This window comes from Eucyclogobius newberryi, unplaced genomic scaffold, assembly GCF_026437365.1.
Source record: "Eucyclogobius newberryi isolate DKJ021-1_F unplaced genomic scaffold, fEucNew1.0.hap1 SCAF_50, whole genome shotgun sequence".
Classification (NCBI taxonomy): domain Eukaryota; kingdom Metazoa; phylum Chordata; class Actinopteri; order Gobiiformes; family Gobiidae; genus Eucyclogobius; species Eucyclogobius newberryi.
The window spans coordinates 484,986-509,467 of NW_027316168.1; the positions used below are offsets into that span (position 1 = coordinate 484,986).

At 55.8% G+C, this 24,482-nt stretch overlaps 8 non-coding genes and 3 pseudogenes across 8 annotated transcripts; all 11 read right to left on the minus strand.

Annotated features, from left to right (window-relative positions):
* Positions 1 to 96: 96 nt before the first annotated feature.
* On the minus strand, positions 97 to 215 carry LOC140382467 (5S ribosomal RNA). Its single transcript, XR_011931885.1, has one exon. It is a non-coding gene; the product is annotated as a 5S ribosomal RNA (ribosomal RNA).
* Positions 216 to 361: 146 nt separating this feature from the next.
* On the minus strand, positions 362 to 480 carry LOC140382624 (5S ribosomal RNA). The gene has a single exon (XR_011932032.1). It is a non-coding gene; the product is annotated as a 5S ribosomal RNA (ribosomal RNA).
* Positions 481 to 635: 155 nt separating this feature from the next.
* LOC140381907 (5S ribosomal RNA) lies at positions 636 to 754 on the minus strand. The gene has a single exon (XR_011931380.1). It is a non-coding gene; the product is annotated as a 5S ribosomal RNA (ribosomal RNA).
* A 146-nt stretch (positions 755 to 900) lies between these two features.
* LOC140382832 (5S ribosomal RNA) lies at positions 901 to 1,019 on the minus strand (annotated as a pseudogene).
* A 166-nt stretch (positions 1,020 to 1,185) lies between these two features.
* On the minus strand, positions 1,186 to 1,304 carry LOC140382686 (5S ribosomal RNA). The gene has a single exon (XR_011932056.1). It is a non-coding gene; the product is annotated as a 5S ribosomal RNA (ribosomal RNA).
* Positions 1,305 to 1,450: 146 nt separating this feature from the next.
* On the minus strand, positions 1,451 to 1,569 carry LOC140382468 (5S ribosomal RNA). The gene has a single exon (XR_011931886.1). It is a non-coding gene; the product is annotated as a 5S ribosomal RNA (ribosomal RNA).
* A 146-nt stretch (positions 1,570 to 1,715) lies between these two features.
* Positions 1,716 to 1,834, minus strand: LOC140382626 (5S ribosomal RNA). The gene has a single exon (XR_011932033.1). It is a non-coding gene; the product is annotated as a 5S ribosomal RNA (ribosomal RNA).
* Positions 1,835 to 1,990: 156 nt separating this feature from the next.
* On the minus strand, positions 1,991 to 2,109 carry LOC140381908 (5S ribosomal RNA). Its single transcript, XR_011931381.1, has one exon. It is a non-coding gene; the product is annotated as a 5S ribosomal RNA (ribosomal RNA).
* Positions 2,110 to 2,255: 146 nt separating this feature from the next.
* LOC140381910 (5S ribosomal RNA) lies at positions 2,256 to 2,374 on the minus strand. The gene has a single exon (XR_011931382.1). It is a non-coding gene; the product is annotated as a 5S ribosomal RNA (ribosomal RNA).
* A 146-nt stretch (positions 2,375 to 2,520) lies between these two features.
* LOC140383014 (5S ribosomal RNA) lies at positions 2,521 to 2,639 on the minus strand (annotated as a pseudogene).
* Positions 2,640 to 2,785: 146 nt separating this feature from the next.
* Positions 2,786 to 2,904, minus strand: LOC140382833 (5S ribosomal RNA; annotated as a pseudogene).
* Positions 2,905 to 24,482: the final 21,578 nt, after the last annotated feature.

Below are 24,482 nucleotides of genomic sequence, written 5' to 3' on the forward strand. Positions count from 1 at the left end.
GTGAAGAGTACCTTCACGCCACTTGCTCGGTCAAAATTGGGATATCTCAATGAAAAACTTCTTTTTTTTTTTTTGACGGGTGAAAAAGTGTGAAAATGCTCACAGCACCTGGTATTCCCAGGCGGTCTCCCATCCAAGTACTAACAAGGCCCAACCCTGCTTGGCTTCCGAGATCAGACGAGATCGGGCTGGTCCAGGGTGGTATGGCCGTGAGCGAAATGTTCCAGGTCAAAACGGCCTTTTTTATATCAAACACTGTCTTTTCGTGAAGAGTACCTTCACGCCACTTGCTCGGTCAAAATTGGGATATCTCAATGAAAAACTTCTTTTTTTTTTTTTGACGGGTGAAAAAGTGTGAAAATGCTCACAGCACCTGGTATTCCCAGGCGGTCTCCCATCCAAGTACTAACAAGGCCCAACCCCGCTTGGCTTCCGAGATCAAACGAGATCGGGCTGGTCCAGGGTGGTATGGCCGTGAGCGAAATGTTCCAGGTCAAAACGGCCTTTTTTATATCAAACACTGTCTTTTCGTGAAGAGTACCTTCACGCCACTTGCTCGGTCAAAATTGGGATATCTCAATGAAAAACTTTTTTTTTTTTTTTTTTTTTTTTTGACAGGTGAAAAAGTGTGAAAATGCTCACAGCACCTGGTATTCCCAGGCGGTCTCCCATCCAAGTACTAACCAGGCCCAACCCTGCTTGGCTTCCGAGATCAGACGAGATCGGGCTGGTCCAGGGTGGTATGGCCGTGAGCGAAATGTTCCAGGTCAAAACGGCCTTTTTTATATCAAACACTGTCTTTTCGTGAAGAGTACCTTCACGCCACTTGCTCGGTCAAAATTGGGATATCTCAATGAAAAACTTCTTTTTTTTTTTTTGACGGGTGAAAAAGTGTGAAAATGCTCACAGCACCTGGTATTCCCAGGCGGTGTTCCATCCAAGTACTAACAAGGCCCAACCCCGCTTGGCTTCCGAGATCAAACGAGATCGGGCTGTTCCAGGGTGGTATGGCCGTGAGCGAAATGTTCCAGGTCAAAACTCGTATAAATGGCTTTTTTTGCATCAAACACTGTCTTTTCGTGAAGAGTACCTTCACGCCACTTGCTCGGTCAAAATTGGGATATCTCAATGAAAAACTTCTTTTTTTTTTTTTTTTTTTTTTTGACAGGTGAAAAAGTGTGAAAATGCTCACAGCACCTGGTATTCCCAGGCGGTCTCCCATCCAAGTACTAACCAGGCCCAACCCTGCTTGGCTTCCGAGATCAGACGAGATCGGGCAGGTCCAGGGTGGTATGGCCGTGAGCGAAATGTTCCAGGTCAAAACGGCCTTTTTTATATCAAACACTGTCTTTTCGTGAAGAGTACCTTCACGCCACTTGCTCGGTCAAAATTGGGATATCTCAATGAAAAACTTCTTTTTTTTTTTTTGACGGGTGAAAAAGTGTGAAAATGCTCACAGCACCTGGTATTCCCAGGCGGTCTCCCATCCAAGTACTAACAAGGCCCAACCCTGCTTGGCTTCCGAGATCAGACGAGATCGGGCTGGTCCAGGGTGGTATGGCCGTGAGCGAAATGTTCCAGGTCAAAACGGCCTTTTTTATATCAAACACTGTCTTTTCGTGAAGAGTACCTTCACGCCACTTGCTCGGTCAAAATTGGGATATCTCAATGAAAAACTTCTTTTTTTTTTTTTGACGGGTGAAAAAGTGTGAAAATGCTCACAGCACCTGGTATTCCCAGGCGGTCTCCCATCCAAGTACTAACAAGGCCCAACCCCGCTTGGCTTCCGAGATCAAACGAGATCGGGCTGGTCCAGGGTGGTATGGCCGTGAGCGAAATGTTCCAGGTCAAAACGGCCTTTTTTATATCAAACACTGTCTTTTCGTGAAGAGTACCTTCACGCCACTTGCTCGGTCAAAATTGGGATATCTCAATGAAAAACTTTTTTTTTTTTTTTTTTTTTTTTTTGACAGGTGAAAAAGTGTGAAAATGCTCACAGCACCTGGTATTCCCAGGCGGTCTCCCATCCAAGTACTAACCAGGCCCAACCCTGCTTGGCTTCCGAGATCAGACGAGATCGGGCTGGTCCAGGGTGGTATGGCCGTGAGCGAAATGTTCCAGGTCAAAACGGCCTTTTTTATATCAAACACTGTCTTTTCGTGAAGAGTACCTTCACGCCACTTGCTCGGTCAAAATTGGGATATCTCAATGAAAAACTTCTTTTTTTTTTTTTGACGGGTGAAAAAGTGTGAAAATGCTCACAGCACCTGGTATTCCCAGGCGGTCTCCCATCCAAGTACTAACCAGGCCCAACCCTGCTTGGCTTCCGAGATCAGACGAGATCGGGCTGGTCCAGGGTGGTATGGCCGTGAGCGAAATGTTCCAGGTCAAAACGGCCTTTTTTATATCAAACACTGTCTTTTCGTGAAGAGTACCTTCACGCCACTTGCTCGGTCAAAATTGGGATATCTCAATGAAAAACTTCTTTTTTTTTTTTTGACGGGTGAAAAAGTGTGAAAATGCTCACAGCACCTGGTATTCCCAGGCGGTGTTCCATCCAAGTACTAACAAGGCCCAACCCCGCTTGGCTTCCGAGATCAAACGAGATCGGGCTGGTCCAGGGTGGTATGGCCGTGAGCGAAATGTTCCAGGTCAAAACGGCCTTTTTTATATCAAACACTGTCTTTTCGTGAAGAGTACCTTCACGCCACTTGCTCGGTCAAAATTGGGATATCTCAATGAAAAACTTCTTTTTTTTTTTTTGACGGGTGAAAAAGTGTGAAAATGCTCACAGCACCTGGTATTCCCAGGCGGTGTTCCATCCAAGTACTAACAAGGCCCAACCCCGCTTGGCTTCCGAGATCAAACGAGATCGGGCTGTTCCAGGGTGGTATGGCCGTGAGCGAAATGTTCCTGGTCAAAACTCGTATAAATGGCTTTTTTTGCATCAAACACTGTCTTTTCGTGAAGAGTACCTTCACGCCACTTGCTCGGTCAAAATTGGGATATCTCAATGAAAAACTTCTTTTTTTTTTTTTTTTTTTTTTTTTGACAGGTGAAAAAGTGTGAAAATGCTCACAGCACCTGGTATTCCCAGGCGGTCTCCCATCCAAGTACTAACCAGGCCCAACCCTGCTTGGCTTCCGAGATCAGACGAGATCGGGCTGGTCTTTTTTTTTTTATCTTTTATTATCAAAAACATCTTAAAACAAGTATTTACATATATTTACATGAATGTACAGACATACATGACACACAAGGGCAAGGGAATGGGATACACAAGGGCAAGGGGAGACGAGACAAAAAATTACAGAAAATCAAACACACAATCATTCTCGAAACATTCTTCAGTGATGGGGGGTGATGCCGGGGTCAGAAGAGGATGTCCAGGTTTCCAGAGGGTGTGAGGTGGATCAGGGTGTTGTGGGGGACGAGGTGGGTGATGAACCGGTGCTCTGCTGCCATGTGGAGGTGTCGGAGGTGTGCGGCCAAGAGTCCTTTGAAGATGGGCCAGGGTGCTGCTGTTTTATTGTCACGGAGATGGATGTTCCTGTTGAGATATAATGTGTACCGGGCTATGGAGAGGGTTAGTCGGGCGAGATGGGTGTTGGCTCCAGAGCGACTCTGTCCGGGACCAAAGAGGAGGAGCCAGGGCTCCTGGTCGTCCCCTCCTAGGGCCGCCGGCGGTGGGAGCCTCCAGGACAGCCTCCGAGCGAGGAGGTCCTGCAGTCGGGACCAGAACGGGCGGACGGCCGGGCAGGTGTACAGCATGTGCTCCAGGGTCTCGGGGGGTCCGTGGCACACGGGGCAGTCCGCAGCGTAGCTGTCGGGAAGAAATGCGTGCAGTGCTGCGGATGTAAAGACGATCCTGTGTCTAAATCTGAAGTCAAAATGACCTACGTTATGTGGGGTGTACCAATTAAAGATGTTGGCCCAGATGGTTGCGATGGTGCGTGCGGGGAATGTTAATGACCATTTGTGTTCCGAGGCGGGACGCCCGAGCACTCCCGGCAACAACAACTGATACAGGATGCGGGTGGGTAGGTCTGTGAAAATCCTAAACCTCCCCGTGCTAACAAATACATTAAAATTCAACTTACCTGTCGTGCTCCCCATTTGGCCCAAAGTGCTTCCCCAATGCCTGACCAGATTCCTGTTAAAAATACTTACCATACCACTAATATACTTTCTCCTAAACACTTTACCTGCTAACCTAAAACACTTCCCTATGTAATCTACACTAAAATTACCTTTCACGTCAAATACCTTACCTACATATTCCAGCCCAGCCTCCTCCATCGCCCCACTGATCATGCACTCGCGCTTCCCGGGGGGAGCGGAGAGCAAGTCAGGGTTATGACGGAGGGGCATGTGCGCGAGACCCTCACCGCTGTCTGGAACCGCCACAGTCAGGGGCCTGAAAGTCCTCCACGCCTCCAAGAGTTCCCTCTCGAAGGGGGGGAGGCCCTCCAGGACCGAAACAGGGGGCAACAAACACAAATTATAAACACCAAACTTACCTAGACTATTAACAAACTCACCTATATAATCCTTCCATGGAGCATCTACCTCAACGTCTAGAAATTTCCGAATTGTTTTCAGCCTGAAGGCCTTCTTCCTTAACTCTAAATCTGCTAACTTTAAACCTCCCTGATCGTACTCACCTATCATAACCTTATGTGCAATAAAGCCCCTCTCACGATTCCACAAAAAGTGGTTTATCACTAACCTTAATTTGTTAGCATAGACCCCCGGCAGGCCGTACACGGAGAGTGCATGGTTCAACATGGACATGCACAAAGAATTTACAACTAAGACTTTACCTTTTAATGTCAGATTACGACGTCTCCAAAAATTCAAGCGCGCTGTAATTTTCTCGCACAAAGGCGACCAAAGTGCAGTACGACACGCCTCCTCGTCTCTGCCCAGGGGGACGCCGAGGACCTTGTAGGAGTCCCCCGCCTCCCGGAGCTGGACAGGGAGAGGAACAGGCGTGACGCTGCCGCAAAATTTAACCGTGGTTTTATCGAAATTGATTTTGGCCCCTGAAGCGAGGCCGTAAACATTGAGCACGTGGAGAGAGGCGTTCAGGCTCTCCACGTCTCGGAGGATCAGATTCGTGTCATCTGCGTACTGAAAAATTTTGACTTCCCTACCCGCAGGCGTGGTCAGTCCCCTCACCGCCGCGTCCGCCCTCAACATGGCCGCCAAAGGCTCAGCGGCGATGCTGTAGAGGAGCGACGAGAGGGGACAGCCCTGCCTGACTGATCTTTTTAAGGGGAAAGAGTCAGTTAGAAACCCGTTGACTTTGACCTTACTGACCGCAAAGGAATAGATGAGCTGTAGCCAATTAACAAACCGTTCGCCGAAACCTAACTTACCTAATACAGTCCAGAGGAACGAATGCTCAACTCTGTCGAACGCCTTGCTAACCCTTTAAGCGCCAAAGTCGCAGAAATGCAACTTTACCGTACAAGGAAATTAATGAAATAATAGTAGAAAATGAATCACTTCAGTCATTGGTCGGTTCGGTGCAACTTCCCTTTATTAGCCAGGTATGATCCAGGGCAGATCCGGTAAGGAAAAAAATGGCTGGAGGAAGTACACGTGGCATGCAATTTACAGCAGATTCTGACTCTGAAGGGTATTATCTCCCCGAGAGTGAGTGGAGTGGAGATGAAGGGACTTCGAAACAACGGACAGGTGCAAAGGACAGACGGAGGCGAGGAACCAGTGGAACCAGTGGCTGCAGTAAAACTTGCCCGGTGGATGAGAGCTGGGACATGCTGAGAGAGGTCGAGGTATTTGAGGCATGGATCAAACCTTTTGAAGACCCAGTTGGCTACACAGGAGAGATGGATGCTAATCCATTTGATATTCTGTCACTCTTTCTGACCGATCAGTTTTGGACTTTCATTACTGATGAGACAAATAGATATGCACATCAGTGTATGGCACCTATGATTCTGAAGCCACATTCAAGATTTCTTGAGTGGTATGATGTATCAGTCACCGAAATGAAAGCTTTCTTCGCTTTGCATCTCTCCATGGGCCTTGTTGAGAAACCTGAAATCGAGGATTACTGGGGAACATTTTGGCTTACACAAACGCCTGGATTTGGAAATGTAATGTCAAGAAACAGATTTGAAATCATTCTTTCGTTCTTTCATTTTGTCAACAATAATGATTATGTGAGAACAGGCGAGCCCGGGCACGATAAACTGTTCAAAGTCCGCCCAATAATAGATTTGATTATTCCCAAATTTGCAGCAGTTTACAGTCCAATCAAGGAGCTTTCTTTAGATGAAATGACAATAGCTTTCAAGGGGAGATCTTCACTAAAATGTTACTCTCCGAATAAACCTGACAAATATGGCTATAGAGTGTATGCCCTGAGTGAAAGCTGTTCAGGGTATGTTTTGCGCTGGTCAATGCACACTGGACAGTACAAAAATAATGCAAGCAACATCAGTGCAACACACGCAGTTGTCCGTGAGTTGGTTTCTCCCTTTACGGGCAAAGGACACGAGATTTACATGGACAGTTACTATACCTCGCCTGTAATTGCAAATGAATTAGCAGATTTGGAAACTGGACTGTGTGGGACGGTAAGGATTACCAGGTTGGGGATGCCAAAATGCCTTGGTAAAAGTGTCTTACAGCTGAAAAAAGGAGATGACCCAGTTTTTTGCAGAAAGGGAAAACTCCTGGCTTGTGCTTGGCACGATACTAAACGTCTCACCATGTTGTCCACAGTCCATGGAAATGATTGTGTTCAGAGGAGGATCCGATCCAAGACAGATGACACTGGCTTCCGTGACATCAAAAGACCTGTATGTGTCGACCAGTACAACGCCTACATGGGTGGAGTGGACACTGCTGACCAGAGGATGAAGACATACCTCTTTCCACACAGGTCCCGGAAATGGTATCATCGCATATTCAATGCCATTATAAGCATAAGTATTGTCAACTCACACATCATATACACCAAATCCACTCCAGGCCCACACAAACCTTTAAAGGTTTACATTCAGAAGATTATTGATGCATTACTGGCTGATCACTCCAAAAAACAAGAAAGGCGCTCAAGACCGGAGGGTGAAATGCCACAGAGACTCACAGAGCGTCATTGGCTTTGTCAAGCAGAGGGACGTCCAGACTGCGCCGTGTGCTCTGACCGCTCTCGTACCAAAGGCAGGCGGCAAACAAAGTACAGGTGCCGTCAGTGTGGCGTTGGCCTCTGTGCGGTTCCATGCAACGAGAGATACCATACGCTAAAAAACTTTAAATGCTGTCATTTGGATATGTAAAAGTGCAGGGTACCTTGACCCTGGATGGACATCTTTTCTGTGATGGCTCTCTCCTTTCTTCACTGCTTTCTCCACAACCTGCCTGGCACCAATGATGGATGTATAAGTTGGAAAAATAAAAAAAATGAAAAAAATACATAATAAATACCGTGTTTGTCATCATTTGGTCAGAACTTGTAATCAGGGCCCGAGTTTGAAGATGTGAGCAAAAGGGGTGAAAATGGGTTAAAATGTGAAAAAACACCAAAATGAGCAAAATGAAATAATCCCCCATCATCAGTGCACAGTTTGCCCCCAGAAAAGCACTCCCCTGGGGCCTGGAGGTGATCTGACCACCAGAATATAGTACCATATACCCCTGCTGGTCTTAGAAAAAAAACCGAGCTTCCAGCCAATAGTACACTATACCCGAGGGACTCTGTCGTTTTTCGGCAATAGTACACTATACCCGAGGGACTCTGTCGTTTTTCGGCAATAGTACACTATACCCGAGGGACTCTGTCGTTTTTCGGCAATAGTACACTATACCCGAGGGACTCTGTCGTTTTTCGGCAATAGTACACTATACCCGAGGGACTCTGTCGTTTTTCCGGGCCGTAGTATGAAGTTGTGAGCAAAAGGGGTGAAAATGGGTTAAAATGTGAAAAAACACCAAAATGAGCAAAATGAAATAATCCCCCATCATCAGTGCACTGTTTGCCCCCAGAAAAGCACTCCAATGGGGCCTGGAGGTGATCTGACCATCAGAGTATAGCACCATATGCCCCTGAGGGACTTAGAGTAAAAACCGAAATAGTACACTATACCTGAAAAGACTCTGTCATTTTTCGGCAATAGTACACTATACCCGAGCGACTCTGTCGTTTTTCCGGGCCGTAGTACGAAGTTGTGAGCAAATGGGGTGAAAATGGGTTAAAATGTGAAAAAACACCAAAATGAGCAAAATGAAATAATCCCCCATCATCAGTGCACTGTTTGCCCCCAGAAAAGCACTCCCCTGGGGCCTGGAGGTGATCTGACCATCATAGTATAGCACCATATGCCCCTGAGGGACTTAGAGTAAAAACCGAAATAGTACACTATACCTGAAAAGACTCTGTCATTTTTCGGCAATAGTACACTATATACCGTTGGACTTAGTCGTTTTTTGGGCTCGTGGGAATAAGCGTTCAGCTCAAAATTCCCGGGCTAAATCACGCTGCTCCCGAGAAATTCTTACGCTGCTCTCACGCGGAATGTGCAAAATGGTAATGCTGGGAGGGAGGGGCGGGCGGTTTTTGAGAATGACGTTTTTCGCAATCGAAACAGGTACATTTCCTGGTTGTGCGGATACCGGGCAAGGAGCTCGTTTGACGGGCACACGAGAACCGCGATCGATGGGCCCCGTTCTGGTTTTATCCAGCTTCCAAGGCTCCTTCACAGCCGTAATGTCAAGTCATGGTTCGGAGGTGCGGAGGTGAGCGTCGGATCACGGAGCCTCTGAATGGAGCCCCGCGCTCCGCGCTCCTCCGGGCTCTAAGCGCCGCTCAGACCCGGCATGAGAGGGTCTATTTTCGGCTTGATTTTACCAGACTCCCAGGCACTTCCAGAAGCTTCCAGTTTGCTCTGATTGCTCGGGGCAGAGCACGGTGTCACGCTGACCACGGGCTGTACGCGGAGGTGAGAGCTGGTTGTAAGGCGGATCACGGAGCCTCTGAATGGAGCCCCGCGCTCCTCCGGGCTCTAAGTGCCGCTCAGACCCGGCATGAGAGGGTCTATTTTCGGCTTGATTTTACCAGACTCCCGGGCACTTCCAGAAGCTTCCTGTTTGCTCTGATTGCTCGGGGCAGAGCACGGTGTCACGCTGACCACGGGCTGTACGCGGAGGTGAGAGCTGGTTGTAAGGCGGATCACGGAGCCTCTGAATGGAGCCCCGCGCTCCGCGCTCCACCGGGCTCTAAGCGCCGCTCAGACCCGGCATGAGAGGGTCTATTTTCGGCTTGATTTTACCAGACTCCCGGGCACTTCCAGAAGCTTCCTGTTTGCTCTGATTGCTCGGGGCAGAGCACGGTGTCACGCTGACCACGGGCTGTACGCGGAGGTGACCCGCTCCGTGATCTTAGCGCCGCCCAGACCCAGGGCCATCCACCCCGCATACGGCCAGACTTTGCCCGGCCAGGGAGAACCTTCTGCGGGTCGGAGGCTCCGGGTCGGAGCCCCTGGAGCCTGGAGCCCTCACCGGGCCCCGAACTCGGCTGCCGGAGGCAGTGCAGTGCCTCATGGATAAAAGGCACCCAGCCGTCCAACTCGCGTGAGGCGGAGCAGGGATCATCCGTGAATCAACCATGAAAATGGTACAAATCATGGTTCTATGTATACCAGACAAGGAGCTTGGTCTATTGGCACTCAAGACCCGCCATCGTAGGGCCCCGTTCTGGTTTTATCCAGCTTCGAAGGCTCCTGCGCACTGCGGGTTTGTTTACATTTTGCGGCTGTGGTTTGCTCCGGCTAACCTCACGCCGGACACGTTGGAAGCGAGGCCGAGACAGAGGTCCCACCAGGCGCGGGGCTTCAGTCTGACTGGCTTCCCCCGCGCCTGGCCCCTTGTCTCCGGAGATGGGACCGTCACTCACCCCCGCACTGAAGGACGCGCGGCTTGAAGGATGATGGCTGTGCTTAGCCCCTGTGCCAGGGGCTCTGAGCCAGTCCCCTTCAGCCTCAACGCGTCCGGTGGGAACACAGTCCGGGTCCATTGTCACTCACCCCCGCACTGAAGGACGCGCGGCTTGAAGGATGATGGCTGCGCTTAGCCCCTGTGCCAGGGGCTCTGAGCCAGTCCCCTTCAGCCTCAACGCGTCCGGTGGGAACACAGTCCGGGTCCACTGTCACTCACCCCTGCGCAGAAGGACGCGCGACTTGGAGGATGATGGCTGCGCTTAGCCCCTGGCACAGGGGCTCTGCACCAGTCCCCTTCAGCCTCAACGCGTCCGGTGGAACAACAGTCCAGGCCCACTGTCACTCACCCCCGCACTGAAGGACGCGCGGCTTGGAGGATGATGGCTGCGCTTAGCCCCTGTGCCAGGGGCTCTGAGCCAGTCCCCTTCAGCCTCAACGCGTCCGGTGGGAACACAGTCCGGGTCCATTGTCACTCACCCCTGCGCAGAAGGACGCGCGGCTTGGAGGATGATGGCTGCGCTTAGCCCCTGGCACAGGGGCTCTGCACCAGTCCCCTTCAGCCTCAACGCGTCCGGTGGAACAACAGTCCAGGCCCTCTGTCACTCACCCCCGCACTGAAGGACGCGCGGCTTGAAGGATGATGGCTGTGCTTAGCCCCTGTGCCAAGGGCTCTGAGCCAGTCCCCTTCAGCCTCAACGCGTCCGGTGGGAACACAGTCCGGGTCCACTGTCACTCACCCCTGCGCAGAAGGACGCGCGGCTTGGAGGATGATGGCTGCGCTTAGCCCCTGGCACAGGGGCTCTGCACCAGTCCCCTTCAGCCTCAACGCGTCCGGTGGAACAACAGTCCAGGCCCACTGTCACTCACCCCCGCACTGAAGGACGCGCGGCTTGGAGGATGATGGCTGCGCTTAGCCCCTGTTACAGGGGCTCTGCGCCAGTCTCCTTCAGCCTCAACGCGTCCGACGGAACCACAGTCCGAGCCCATTGTCACTCACCCCCGCGCAGCAGGAGGCGCGGCTTGAAGGATGATGGCTGCGCTTAGCCCCTGGGCCCAAGGGCTCTGCGCCAGTCCCCTTCAGCCTCAACGTGTCCGATGGCTCTGCGCGGGGCGGGGGGCAGGGCCGGCGCATATTTTTGGTCCGACTCCGGTCCCTTCCTCGTCTCTGAGTTTGTCAAATGCAGCGCCTGTCCAGGGCTCACTTTGCTATCAACTGGCTGGTCACCGCCATCGTAGGGCCCCGTTCTGGTTTCATCCAGCTTCGAAGGCTCCTGCGCACTGCGGGGTTGTTGGCATTTGTGGTCCTGATTTGCGCTGGCTCACCCTCACGCTGGACACAGCGCCAGATGATATATTTGGTCCGACTCCGGTCCCTTCCTCGTCTCTGAGTTTGTCAAATGCAGCTCCTGTCCAGGGCTCACTTTGCTATCAACTGGCTGGTCACCGCCATCGTAGGGCCCCGTTCTGGTTTCATCCAGCTTCGAAGGCTCCTGCGCACTGCGGGGTTGTTGGCATTTGTGGTCCAGAGCCCCGGCTCTAAATTAAACCTGTTACCCTAGTAGGCCGGCCTCCGGGTCCCCCTCTCTTCTTCGGTTATGGAGTACATTGGGCGCGGGGGCAGCCAGTGGAGGGCAAGGGCCCTGCCTCCAAGTGTGGTGTAGGGGACAGGGGAGCCAGGGCCTTGGGGTCCTGGTGCTTTTTATCTTTTAAAGTGGCTCAGAGTACCAAGGGCACGGACTTCCAGGGGGCTGCACCAAGGGTGTGTAGCTCGTGTTGGGGTGCTTAAGTGTGGGTACCCGGGGACGAAAGGTGGGCCGGGGCCGGCGCGAGCCTCTGTGGTGAGTGCTGGGCCGTTCCCTTGGTACTCCAGTCGGAGTACCAAGGGCACGGACTTCCATGGTATAGTACCAAGGGCACGGACCTCCAGGGGGCTGAAACAAGGGTGTGTAGCCCGTGTGGGGGTGCTTAAGTGTGGGTCCCCGGGTTCGAAGGGAGGGCCTGGTCCCCGGTGGTCATCCCCGGAGTCCCAGAGCCTGCAACCCGGGGAAGAGTGGCCCGTCCCCAGACTGAGTTTGGGGGAATGCGGGGTGGCTCTGGAGGGGCTCCAGGGGTTCCAGGGGGTGCTCGGCGGAGGCCATGCCCAGCCAGAGTGGCCCTTCCCCGGGCAGAATCTGGGGAGAGTGGGGGGTGGCTCTGGAGGTGCTCCGGGGGCTCCAGGGGTTCCAGGGGGTGCTCAGTGGGGGCCATGCCCAGCCAGAGTTGCCCTTCCCCGGGGTGAGTCTGGAGGAGTGGGGGGTGGCTCTGGAGGGGCTCCAGGGGTTCCAGGGGGTGCTCGGCGGAGGCCATGCCCAGCCAGAGTGGCCCTTCCCCGGGCATAGTCTGGGGAGAGTGGGGGGTGGCTCTGGAGGTGCTCCGGGGGCTCCAGGGGGTGCTCAGTGGAGGCCATGCCCAGCCAGAGTGTCCCTTCCCCGTGCAGAGTCTGGAGGAGTGGGGGGTGGCTCTGGAGGTGCTCCGGGGGCTCCAGGGGTTCCAGGGGGTGCTCGGTGGAGGCCATGCCCAGCCAGAGTGGCCCTTCCCCGGGCAGAGTCTGGAGGAGTGGGGGGTGGCTCTGGAGGTGCTCCGGGGGCTCCAGGGGTTCCAGGGGGTGCTCGGCGGAGGCCATGCCCAGCCAGAGTGGCCCTTCCCCGGGCATAGTCTGGGGAGAGTGGGGGGTGGCTCTGGAGGTGCTCCGGGGGCTCCAGGGGGTGCTCAGTGGAGGCCATGCCCAGCCAGAGTGGCCCTTCCCCGGGCATAGTCTGGGGAGAGTGGGGGGTGGCTCTGGAGGTGCTCCGGGGGCTCCAGGGGTTCCAGGGGGTGCTCAGCGGAGGCCATGCCCAGCCAGAGTTGCCCTTCCCCGGGGTGAGTCTGGAGGAGTGGGGGGTGGCTCTGGAGGGGCTCCAGGGGTTCCAGGGGGGTGCTCGGCGGAGGCCATGCCCAGCCAGAGTGGCCCTTCCCCGGGGTGAGTCTGGAGGAGTGGGGGGTGGCTCTGGAGGGGCTCCAGGGGTTCCAGGGGGTGCTCGGCGGAGGCCAGGCCCAGCCAGAGTGGCCCTTCCCCGGGCATAGTCTGGGGAGAGTGGGGGGTGGCTCTGGAGGTGCTCCGGGGGCTCCAGGGGGTGCTCAGTGGAGGCCATGCCCAGCCAGAGTGGCCCTTCCCCGGGCATAGTCTGGGGAGAGTGGGGGGTGGCTCTGGAGGTGCTCCGGGGGCTTCAGGGGGTGCTCAGTGGAGGCCATGCCCAGCCAGAGTGTCCCTTCCCCGGGCAGAGTCTGGAGGAGTGGGGGGTGGCTCTGGAGGTGCTCCGGGGGCTCCAGGGGGTGCTCGGCGGAGGCCATGCCCAGCCAGAGTGGCCCTTCCCCGGGCAGAGTCTGGAGGAGTGGGGGTGGCTCTGGAGGTGCTCCGGGGGCTCCAGGGGTTCCAGGGGGTGCTCAGTGGGGGCCATGCCCAGCCAGAGTGGCCCTTCCCCGGGCAAAGTCTGGTCGTGTGCGGGGTGGATGATCCCTGCTCCTCCTCACGCGAGTTCGAGACCGGCTGGGTGCCCTTTTATCCATGAGGCACTGCACTGCCTCCGGCAGCCGAGTTCGGGGCCCGGTGAGGGCTCCAGGCTCCAGGGGCTCCGACCCGGAGCCTCCGACCCGCAGAAGGTGCTCCCTGGCCGGGCAAAGTCTGGCCGTGTGCGGGGTGGATGATCCCTGCTCCGCCTCACGCGAGTTCGAGACCGGCTGGGTGCCCTTTTATCCATGAGGCACTGCACTTCCTCCGGCAGCCGAGTTCGGGGCCCGGTGAGGGCTCCAGGCTCCAGGGGCTCCGACCCGGAGCCTCCGACCCGCAGAAGGTGCTCCCTGGCCGGGCAAAGTCTGGCCGTGTGCGGGGTGGATGATCCCTGCTCCGCCTCACGCGAGTTCGAGACCGGCTGGGTGCCCTTTTATCCATGAGGCACTGCACTGCCTCCGGCAGCCGAGTTCGGGGCCCGGTGAGGGCTCCAGGCTCCAGGGGCTCCGACCCGGAGCCTCCGACCCGCAGAAGGTGCTCCCTGGCCGGGCAAAGTCTGGCCGTGTGCGGGGTGGATGATCCCTGCTCCGCCTCACGCGAGTTCGAGACCGGCTGGGTGCCCTTTTATCCATGAGGCACTGCACTTCCTCCGGCAGCCGAGTTCGGGGCCCGGTGAGGGCTCCAGGCTCCAGGGGCTCCGACCCGGAGCCTCCGACCCGCAGAAGGTGCTCCCTGGCCGGGCAAAGTCTGGCCGTGTGCGGGGTGGATGATCCCTGCTCCGCCTCACGCGAGTTCGAGACCGGCTGGGTGCCCTTTTATCCATGAGGCACTGCACTGCCTCCGGCAGCCGAGTTCGGGGCCCGGTGAGGGCTCCAGGCTCCAGGGGCTCCGACCCGGAGCCTCCGACCCGCAGAAGGTGCTCCCTGGCCGGGCAAAGTCTGGCCGTGTGCGGGGTGGATGATCCCTGCTCCGCCTCACGCGAGTTCGAGACCGGCTGGGTGCCCTTTTATCCATGAGGCACTGCACTGCCTCCGGCAGCCGAGTTCGGGGCCCGGTGAGGGCTCCAGGCTCCAGGGGCTCCGACCCGGAGCCTCCGACCCGCAGAAGGTGCTCCCTGGCCGGGCAAAGTCTGGCCGTGTGCGGGGTGGATGATCCCTGCTCCGCCTCACGCGAGTTCGAGACCGGCTGGGTGCCCTTTTATCCATGAGGCACTGCACTTCCTCCGGCAGCCGAGTTCGGGGCCCGGTGAGGGCTCCAGGCTCCAGGGGCTCCGACCCGGAGCCTCCGACCCGCAGAAGGTGCTCCCTGGCCGGGCAAAGTCTGGCCGTGTGCGGGGTGGATGATCCCTGCTCCGCCTCACGCGAGTTCGAGACCGGCTGGGTACCCTTTTATCCAAGAATCAACTGGAGTGTGGAGCTTCTACGGGCCTCCAGGGGCACTGCCGACCCAGAGCTGTGCCCCGGCTTCAGTTCTCTGTATCTCAGGAAGTTTTTTATTTATACATCTATTTCATCCATAATCTCTGGCGCCTAAAGGGTTATCAGTCCTTGGGGCTTGGGGCTAGGCTTGGCGTTTGTCAAATATTTATTTATTTTTGTCCACCTTTATTTACAAAAAATACAGAAGATGGCAGCAGATGATAAGGTATTGAAACCAACAACTCTGTATTCTAACCCTTTAAGCGCCAAAGTCGCAGAAATGCAACTTTACCGTACAAGGAAATTAATGAAATAATAGTAGAAAATGAATCACTTCAGTCATTGGTCGGTTCGGTGCAACTTCCCTTTATTAGCCAGGTATGATCCAGGGCAGATCCGGTAAGGAAAAAAATGGCTGGAGGAAGTACACGTGGCATGCAATTTACAGCAGATTCTGACTCTGAAGGGTATTATCTCCCCGAGAGTGACGATGGATTTCCAAGTGGAGATGAAGGGACTTCGAAACAACGGACAGGTGCAAAGGACAGACGGAGGCGAGGAACCAGTGGAACCAGTGGCTGCAGTAAAACTTGCCCGGTGGATGAGAGCTGGGACATGCTGAGAGAGGTCGAGGTATTTGAGGCATGGATCAAACCTTTTGAAGACCCAGTTGGCTACACAGGAGAGATGGATCTGACGGATGCTAATCCATTTGATATTCTGTCACTCTTTCTGACCGATCAGTTTTGGACTTTCATTACTGATGAGACAAATAGATATGCACATCAGTGTATGGCACCTATGATTCTGAAGCCACATTCAAGATTTCTTGAGTGGTATGATGTATCAGTCACCGAAATGAAAGCTTTCTTCGCTTTGCATCTCTCCATGGGCCTTGTTGAGAAACCTGAAATCGAGGATTACTGGGGAACATTTTGGCTTACACAAACGCCTGGATTTGGAAATGTAATGTCAAGAAACAGATTTGAAATCATTCTTTCGTTCTTTCATTTTGTCAACAATAATGATTATGTGAGAACAGGCGAGCCCGGGCACGATAAACTGTTCAAAGTCCGCCCAATAATAGATTTGATTATTCCCAAATTTGCAGCAGTTTACAGTCCAATCAAGGAGCTTTCTTTAGATGAAATGACAATAGCTTTCAAGGGGAGATCTTCACTAAAATGTTACTCTCCGAATAAACCTGACAAATATGGCTATAGAGTGTATGCCCTGAGTGAAAGCTGTTCAGGGTATGTTTTGCGCTGGTCAATGCACACTGGACAGTACAAAAATAATGCAAGCAACATCAGTGCAACACACGCAGTTGTCCGTGAGTTGGTTTCTCCCTTTACGGGCAAAGGACACGAGATTTACATGGACAGTTACTATACCTCGCCTGTAATTGCAAATGAATTAGCAGATTTGGAAACTGGACTGTGTGGGACGGTAAGGATTACCAGGTTGGGGATGCCAAAATGCCTTGGTAAAAGTGTCTTACAGCTGAAAAAAGGAGATGACCCAGTTTTTTGCAGAAAGGGAAAACTCCTGGCTTGTGCTTGGCACGATACTAAACGTCTCACCATGTTGTCCACAGTCCATGGAAATGATTGTGTTCAGAGGAGGATCCGATCCAAGACAGATGACACTGGCTTCCGTGACATCAAAAGACCTGTATGTGTCGACCAGTACAACGCCTACATGGGTGGAGTGGACACTGCTGACCAGAGGATGAAGACATACCTCTTTCCACACAGGTCCCGGAAATGGTATCATCGCATATTCAATGCCATTATAAGCATAAGTATTGTCAACTCACACATCATATACACCAAATCCACTCCAGGCCCACACAAACCTTTAAAGGTTTACATTCAGAAGATTATTGATGCATTACTGGCTGATCACTCCAAAAAACAAGAAAGGCGCTCAAGACCGGAGGGTGAAATGCCACAGAGACTCACAGAGCGTCATTGGCTTTGTCAAGCAGAGGGACGTCCAGACTGCGCCGTGTGCTCTGACCGCTCTCGTACCAAAGGCAGGCGGCAAACAAAGTACAGGTGCCGTCAGTGTGGCGTTGGCCTCTGTGCGGTTCCATGCAACGAGAGATACCATACGCTAAAAAACTTTAAATGCTGTCATTTGGATATGTAAAAGTGCAGGGTACCTTGACCCTGGATGGACATCTTTTCTGTGATGGCTCTCTCCTTTCTTCACTGCTTTCTCCACAACCTGCCTGGCACCAATGATGGATGTATAAGTTGGAAAAATAAAAAAAATGAAAAAAATACATAATAAATACCGTGTTTGTCATCATTTGGTCAGAACTTGTAATCAGGGCCCGAGTTTGAAGATGTGAGCAAAAGGGGTGAAAATGGGTTAAAATGTGAAAAAACACCAAAATGAGCAAAATGAAATAATCCCCCATCATCAGTGCACAGTTTGCCCCCAGAAAAGCACTCCCCTGGGGCCTGGAGGTGATCTGACCACCAGAATATAGTACCATATACCCCTGCTGGTCTTAGAAAAAAAACCGAGCTTCCAGCCAATAGTACACTATACCCGAGGGACTCTGTCGTTTTTCGGCAATAGTACACTATACCCGAGGGACTCTGTCGTTTTTCGGCAATAGTACACTATACCCGAGGGACTCTGTCGTTTTTCGGCAATAGTACACTATACCCGAGGGACTCTGTCGTTTTTCGGCAATAGTACACTATACCCGAGGGACTCTGTCGTTTTTCGGCAATAGTACACTATACCCGAGGGACTCTGTCGTTTTTCCGGGCCGTAGTATGAAGTTGTGAGCAAAAGGGGTGAAAATGGGTTAAAATGTGAAAAAACACCAAAATGAGCAAAATGAAATAATCCCCCATCATCAGTGCACTGTTTGCCCCCAGAAAAGCACTCCAATGGGGCCTGGAGGTGATCTGACCATCAGAGTATAGCACCATATGCCCCTGAGGGACTTAGAGTCTTTTCAGGTATAGTGTACTATTTCGGTTTTTACTCTGTCATTTTTCGGCAATAGTACACTATACCCGAGCGACTCTGTCGTTTTTCCGGGCCGTAGTATGAAGTTGTGAGCAAATGGGGTGAAAATGGGTTAAAATGTGAAAAAACACCAAAATGAGCAAAATGAAATAATCCCCCATCATCAGTGCACTGTTTGCCCCCAGAAAAGCACTCCCCTGGGGCCTGGAGGTGATCTGACCATCATAGTATAGCACCATATGCCCCTGAGGGACTTAGAGTAAAAACCGAAATAGTACACTATACCTGAAAAGACTCTGTCGTTTTTCTGCAATAGTACACTATACCAGAGCGACTCTGTCGTTTTTCGGCAATAGTACACTATATACCGTTGGACTTAGTCGTTTTTTGGGCTCGTGGGAATAAGCGTTCAGCTCAAAATTCCCGGGCTAAATCACGCTGCTCCCGAGAAATTCTTACGCTGCTCTCACGCGGAATGTGCAAAATGGTAATGCTGGGAGGGAGGGGCGGGCGGTTTTTGAGAATGACGTTTTTCGCAATCGAAACAGGTACATTTCCTGGTTGTGCGGATACCGGGCAAGGAGCTCGTTTGACGGGCACACGAGAACCGCGATCGATGGGCCCCGTTCTGGTTTTATCCAGCTTCCAAGGCTCCTTCACAGCCGTAATGTCAAGTCATGGTTCGGAGGTGCGGAGGTGAGCGTCGGATCACGGAGCCTCTGAATGGAGCCCCGCGCTCCGCGCTCCACCGGGCTCTAAGCGCCGCTCAGACCCGGCATGAGAGGGTCTATTTTCGGCTTGATTTTACCAGACTCCCGGGCACTTCCAGAAGCTTCCTGTTTGCTCTGATTGCTCGGGGCAGAGCACGGTGTCACGCTGACCACGGGCTGTACGCGGAGGTGACCCGCTCCGTGATCTTAGCGCCGCCCAGACCCAGGGCCATCCACCCCGCATACGGCCAGACTTTGCCCGGCCAGGGAGAACCTTCTGCGGGTCGGAGGCTCCGGGTCGGAGCCCCTGGAGCCTGGAGCCCTCACCGGGCCCCGAACTCGGCTGCCGGAGGCAGTGCAGTGCCTCATGGATAAAAGGCACCCAGCCGTCCAACTCGCGTGAGGCGGAGCAGGGATCATCCGTGAATCAACCATGAAAATGGTACAAATCATGGTTCTATGTATACCAGACAAGGAGCTTGGTCTATTGGCACTCAAGACCCGCCATCGTAGGGCCCCGTTCTGGTTTTATCCAGCTTCGAAGGCTCCTGCGCACTGCGGGTTTGTTTACATTTTGCGGCTGTGGTTTGCTCCGGCTAACCTCACGCCGGACACGTTGGAAGCGAGGCCGAGACAGAGGTCCCACCAGGCGCGGGGCTTCAGTCTGACTGGCTTCCCCCGCGCCTGGCCCCTTGTCTCCGGAGATGGGACCGTCACTCACCCCCGCACTGAAGGACGCGCGGCTTGAAGGATGATGGCTGCGCTTAGCCCCTGTGCCAGGGGTTTCTGAGCCAGTCCCCTTCAGCCTCAACGCGTCCGGTGGGAACACAGTCCGGGTCCATTGTCACTCACCCCTGCGCAGAAGGACGCGCGGCTTGGAGGATGATGGCTGCGCTTAGCTCCTGGCACAGGGGCTCTGCACCAGTCCCCTTCAGCCTCAACGCGTCCGGTGGAACAACAGTCCAGGCCCTCTGTCACTCACCCCCGCACTGAAGGACGCGCGGCTTGAAGGATGATGGCTGTGCTTAGCCCCTGTGCCAGGGGCTCTGAGCCAGTCCCCTTCAGCCTCAACGCGTCCGGTGGGAACACAGTCCGGGTCCATTGTCACTCACCCCTGCGCAGAAGGACGCGCGGCTTGGAGGATGATGGCTGCGCTTAGCCCCTGGCACAGGGGCTCTGCACCAGTCCCCTTCAGCCTCAACGCGTCCGGTGGAACAACAGTCCAGGCCCTCTGTCACTCACCCCCGCACTGAAGGACGCGCGGCTTGAAGGATGATGGCTGTGCTTAGCCCCTGTGCCAGGGGCTCTGAGCCAGTCCCCTTCAGCCTCAACGCGTCCGGTGGGAACACAGTCCGGGTCCACTGTCACTCACCCCTGCGCAGAAGGACGCGCGGCTTGGAGGATGATGGCTGCGCTTAGCCCCTGGCACAGGGGCTCTGCACCAGTCCCCTTCAGCCTCAACGCGTCCGGTGGAACAACAGTCCAGGCCCACTGTCACTCACCCCCGCACTGAAGGACGCGCGGCTTGGAGGATGATGGCTGCGCTTAGCCCCTGTTACAGGGGCTCTGCGCCAGTCTCCTTCAGCCTCAACGCGTCCGACGGAACCACAGTCCGAGCCCATTGTCACTCACCCCCGCGCAGCAGGAGGCGCGGCTTGAAGGATGATGGCTGCGCTTAGCCCCTGGGCCCAAGGGCTCTGCGCCAGTCCCCTTCAGCCTCAACGTGTCCGATGGCTCTGCGCGGGGCGGGGGGCAGGGCCGGCGCATATTTTTGGTCCGACTCCGGTCCCTTCCTCGTCTCTGAGTTTGTCAAATGCAGCGCCTGTCCAGGGCTCACTTTGCTATCAACTGGCTGGTCACCGCCATCGTAGGGCCCCGTTCTGGTTTCATCCAGCTTCGAAGGCTCCTGCGCACTGCGGGGTTGTTGGCATTTGTGGTCCTGATTTGCGCTGGCTCACCCTTACGCTGGACACAGCGCCAGATGATATATTTGGTCCGACTCCGGTCCCTTCCTCGTCTCTGAGTTTGTCAAATGCAGCGCCTGTCCAGGGCTCACTTTGCTATCAACTGGCTGGTCACCGCCATCGTAGGGCCCCGTTCTGGTTTCATCCAGCTTCGAAGGCTCCTGCGCACTGCGGGGTTGTTGGCATTTGTGGTCCTGATTTGCGCTGGCTCACCCTTACGCTGGACACAGCGCCAGATGATATATTTGGTCCGACTCCGGTCCCTTCCTCGTCTCTGAGTTTGTCAAATGCAGCGCCTGTCCAGGGCTCACTTTGCTATCAACTGGCTGGTCACCGCCATCGTAGGGCCCCATTCTGGTTTCATCCAGCTTCGAAGGCTCCTGCGCACTGCGGGGTTGTTGGCATTTGTGGTCCTGATTTGCGCTGGCTCACCCTTACGCTGGACACAGCGCCAGATGATATATTTGGTCCGACTCCGGTCCCTTCCTCGTCTCTGAGTTTGTCAAATGCAGCTCCTGTCCAGGGCTCACTTTGCTATCAACTGGCTGGTCACCGCCATCGTAGGGCCCCGTTCTGGTTTCATCCAGCTTCGAAGGCTCCTGCGCACTGCGGGGTTGTTGGCATTTGTGGTCCTGATTTGCGCTGGCTCACCCTTACGCTGGACACAGCGCCAGATGATATATTTGGTCCGACTCCGGTCCCTTCCTCGTCTCTGAGTTTGTCAAATGCAGCTCCTGTCCAGGGCTCACTTTGCTATCAACTGGCTGGTCACCGCCATCGTAGGGCCCCGTTCTGGTTTCATCCAGCTTCGAAGGCTCCTGCGCACTGCGGGGTTGTTGGCATTTGTGGTCCTGATTTGCGCTGGCTCACCCTTACGCTGGACACAGCGCCAGATGATATATTTGGTCCGACTCCGGTCCCTTCCTCGTCTCTGAGTTTGTCAAATGCAGCGCCTGTCCAGGGCTCACTTTGCTATCAACTGGCTGGTCACCGCCATCGTAGGGCCCCGTTCTGGTTTCATCCAGCTTCGAAGGCTCCTGCGCACTGCGGGGTTGTTGGCATTTGTGGTCCTGATTTGCGCTGGCTCACCCTCACGCTGGACACAGCGCCAGATGATATATTTGGTCCGACTCCGGTCCCTTCCTCGTCTCTGAGTTTGTCAAATGCAGCTCCTGTCCAGGGCTCACTTTGCTATCAACTGGCTGGTCACCGCCATCGTAGGGCCCCGTTCTGGTTTCATCCAGCTTCGAAGGCTCCTGCGCACTGCGGGGTTGTTGGCATTTGTGGTCCAGAGCCCCGGCTCTAAATTAAACCTGTTACCCTAGTAGGCCGGCCTCCGGGTCCCCCTCTCTTCTTCGGTTATGGAGTACATTGGGCGCGGGGGCAGCCAGTGGAGGGCAAGGGCCCTGCCTCCAAGTGTGGTGTAGGGGACAGGGGAGCCAGGGCCTTGGGGTCCTGGTGCTTTTTATCTTTTAAAGTGGCTCAGAGTACCAAGGGCACGGACTTCCAGGGGGCTGCACCAAGGGTGTGTAGCTCGTGTTGGGGTGCTTAAGTGTGGGTACCCGGGGACGAAAGGTGGGCCGGGGCCGGCGCGAGCCTCTGTGGTGAGTGCTGGGCCGTTCCCTTGGTACTCCAGTCGGAGTACCAAGGGCACGGACTTCCATGGTATAGTACCAAGGGCACGGACCTCCAGGGGGCTGAAACAAGGGTGTGTAGCCCGTGTGGGGGTGCTTAAGTGTGGGTCCCCGGGTTCGAAGGGAGGGCCTGGTCCCCGGTGGTCATCCCCGGAGTCCCAGAGCCTGCAACCCGGGGAAGAGTGGCCCGTCCCCAGACTGAGTTTGGGGGAATGCGGGGTGGCTCTGGAGGGGCTCCAGGGGTTCCAGGGGGTGCTCGGCGGAGGCCATGCCCAGCCAGAGTGGCCCTTCCCCGGGCAGAATCTGGGGAGAGTGGGGGGTGGCTCTGGAGGTGCTCCGGGGGCTCCAGGGGTTCCAGGGGGTGCTCAGTGGGGGCCATGCCCAGCCAGAGTTGCCCTTCCCCGGGGTGAGTCTGGAGGAGTGGGGGGTGGCTCTGGAGGGGCTCCAGGGGTTCCAGGGGGTGCTCGGCGGAGGCCATGCCCAGCCAGAGTGGCCCTTCCCCGGGCATAGTCTGGGGAGAGTGGGGGGTGGCTCTGGAGGTGCTCCGGGGGCTCCAGGGGGTGCTCAGTGGAGGCCATGCCCAGCCAGAGTGTCCCTTCCCCGTGCAGAGTCTGGAGGAGTGGGGGGTGGCTCTGGAGGTGCTCCGGGGGCTCCAGGGGTTCCAGGGGGTGCTCGGTGGAGGCCATGCCCAGCCAGAGTGGCCCTTCCCCGGGCAGAGTCTGGAGGAGTGGGGGGTGGCTCTGGAGGTGCTCCGGGGGCTCCAGGGGTTCCAGGGGGTGCTCGGCGGAGGCCATGCCCAGCCAGAGTGGCCCTTCCCCGGGCATAGTCTGGGGAGAGTGGGGGGTGGCTCTGGAGGTGCTCCGGGGGCTCCAGGGGGTGCTCAGTGGAGGCCATGCCCAGCCAGAGTGGCCCTTCCCCGGGCATAGTCTGGGGAGAGTGGGGGGTGGCTCTGGAGGTGCTCCGGGGGCTCCAGGGGTTCCAGGGGGTGCTCAGCGGAGGCCATGCCCAGCCAGAGTTGCCCTTCCCCGGGGTGAGTCTGGAGGAGTGGGGGGTGGCTCTGGAGGGGCTCCAGGGGTTCCAGGGGGGTGCTCGGCGGAGGCCATGCCCAGCCAGAGTGGCCCTTCCCCGGGGTGAGTCTGGAGGAGTGGGGGGTGGCTCTGGAGGGGCTCCAGGGGTTCCAGGGGGTGCTCGGCGGAGGCCAGGCCCAGCCAGAGTGGCCCTTCCCCGGGCATAGTCTGGGGAGAGTGGGGGGTGGCTCTGGAGGTGCTCCGGGGGCTCCAGGGGGTGCTCAGTGGAGGCCATGCCCAGCCAGAGTGGCCCTTCCCCGGGCATAGTCTGGGGAGAGTGGGGGGTGGCTCTGGAGGTGCTCCGGGGGCTTCAGGGGGTGCTCAGTGGAGGCCATGCCCAGCCAGAGTGTCCCTTCCCCGGGCAGAGTCTGGAGGAGTGGGGGGTGGCTCTGGAGGTGCTCCGGGGGCTCCAGGGGGTGCTCGGCGGAGGCCATGCCCAGCCAGAGTGGCCCTTCCCCGGGCAGAGTCTGGAGGAGTGGGGGTGGCTCTGGAGGTGCTCCGGGGGCTCCAGGGGTTCCAGGGGGTGCTCAGTGGGGGCCATGCCCAGCCAGAGTGGCCCTTCCCCGGGCAAAGTCTGGTCGTGTGCGGGGTGGATGATCCCTGCTCCTCCTCACGCGAGTTCGAGACCGGCTGGGTGCCCTTTTATCCATGAGGCACTGCACTGCCTCCGGCAGCCGAGTTCGGGGCCCGGTGAGGGCTCCAGGCTCCAGGGGCTCCGACCCGGAGCCTCCGACCCGCAGAAGGTGCTCCCTGGCCGGGCAAAGTCTGGCCGTGTGCGGGGTGGATGATCCCTGCTCCGCCTCACGCGAGTTCGAGACCGGCTGGGTGCCCTTTTATCCATGAGGCACTGCACTTCCTCCGGCAGCCGAGTTCGGGGCCCGGTGAGGGCTCCAGGCTCCAGGGGCTCCGACCCGGAGCCTCCGACCCGCAGAAGGTGCTCCCTGGCCGGGCAAAGTCTGGCCGTGTGCGGGGTGGATGATCCCTGCTCCGCCTCACGCGAGTTCGAGACCGGCTGGGTGCCCTTTTATCCATGAGGCACTGCACTGCCTCCGGCAGCCGAGTTCGGGGCCCGGTGAGGGCTCCAGGCTCCAGGGGCTCCGACCCGGAGCCTCCGACCCGCAGAAGGTGCTCCCTGGCCGGGCAAAGTCTGGCCGTGTGCGGGGTGGATGATCCCTGCTCCGCCTCACGCGAGTTCGAGACC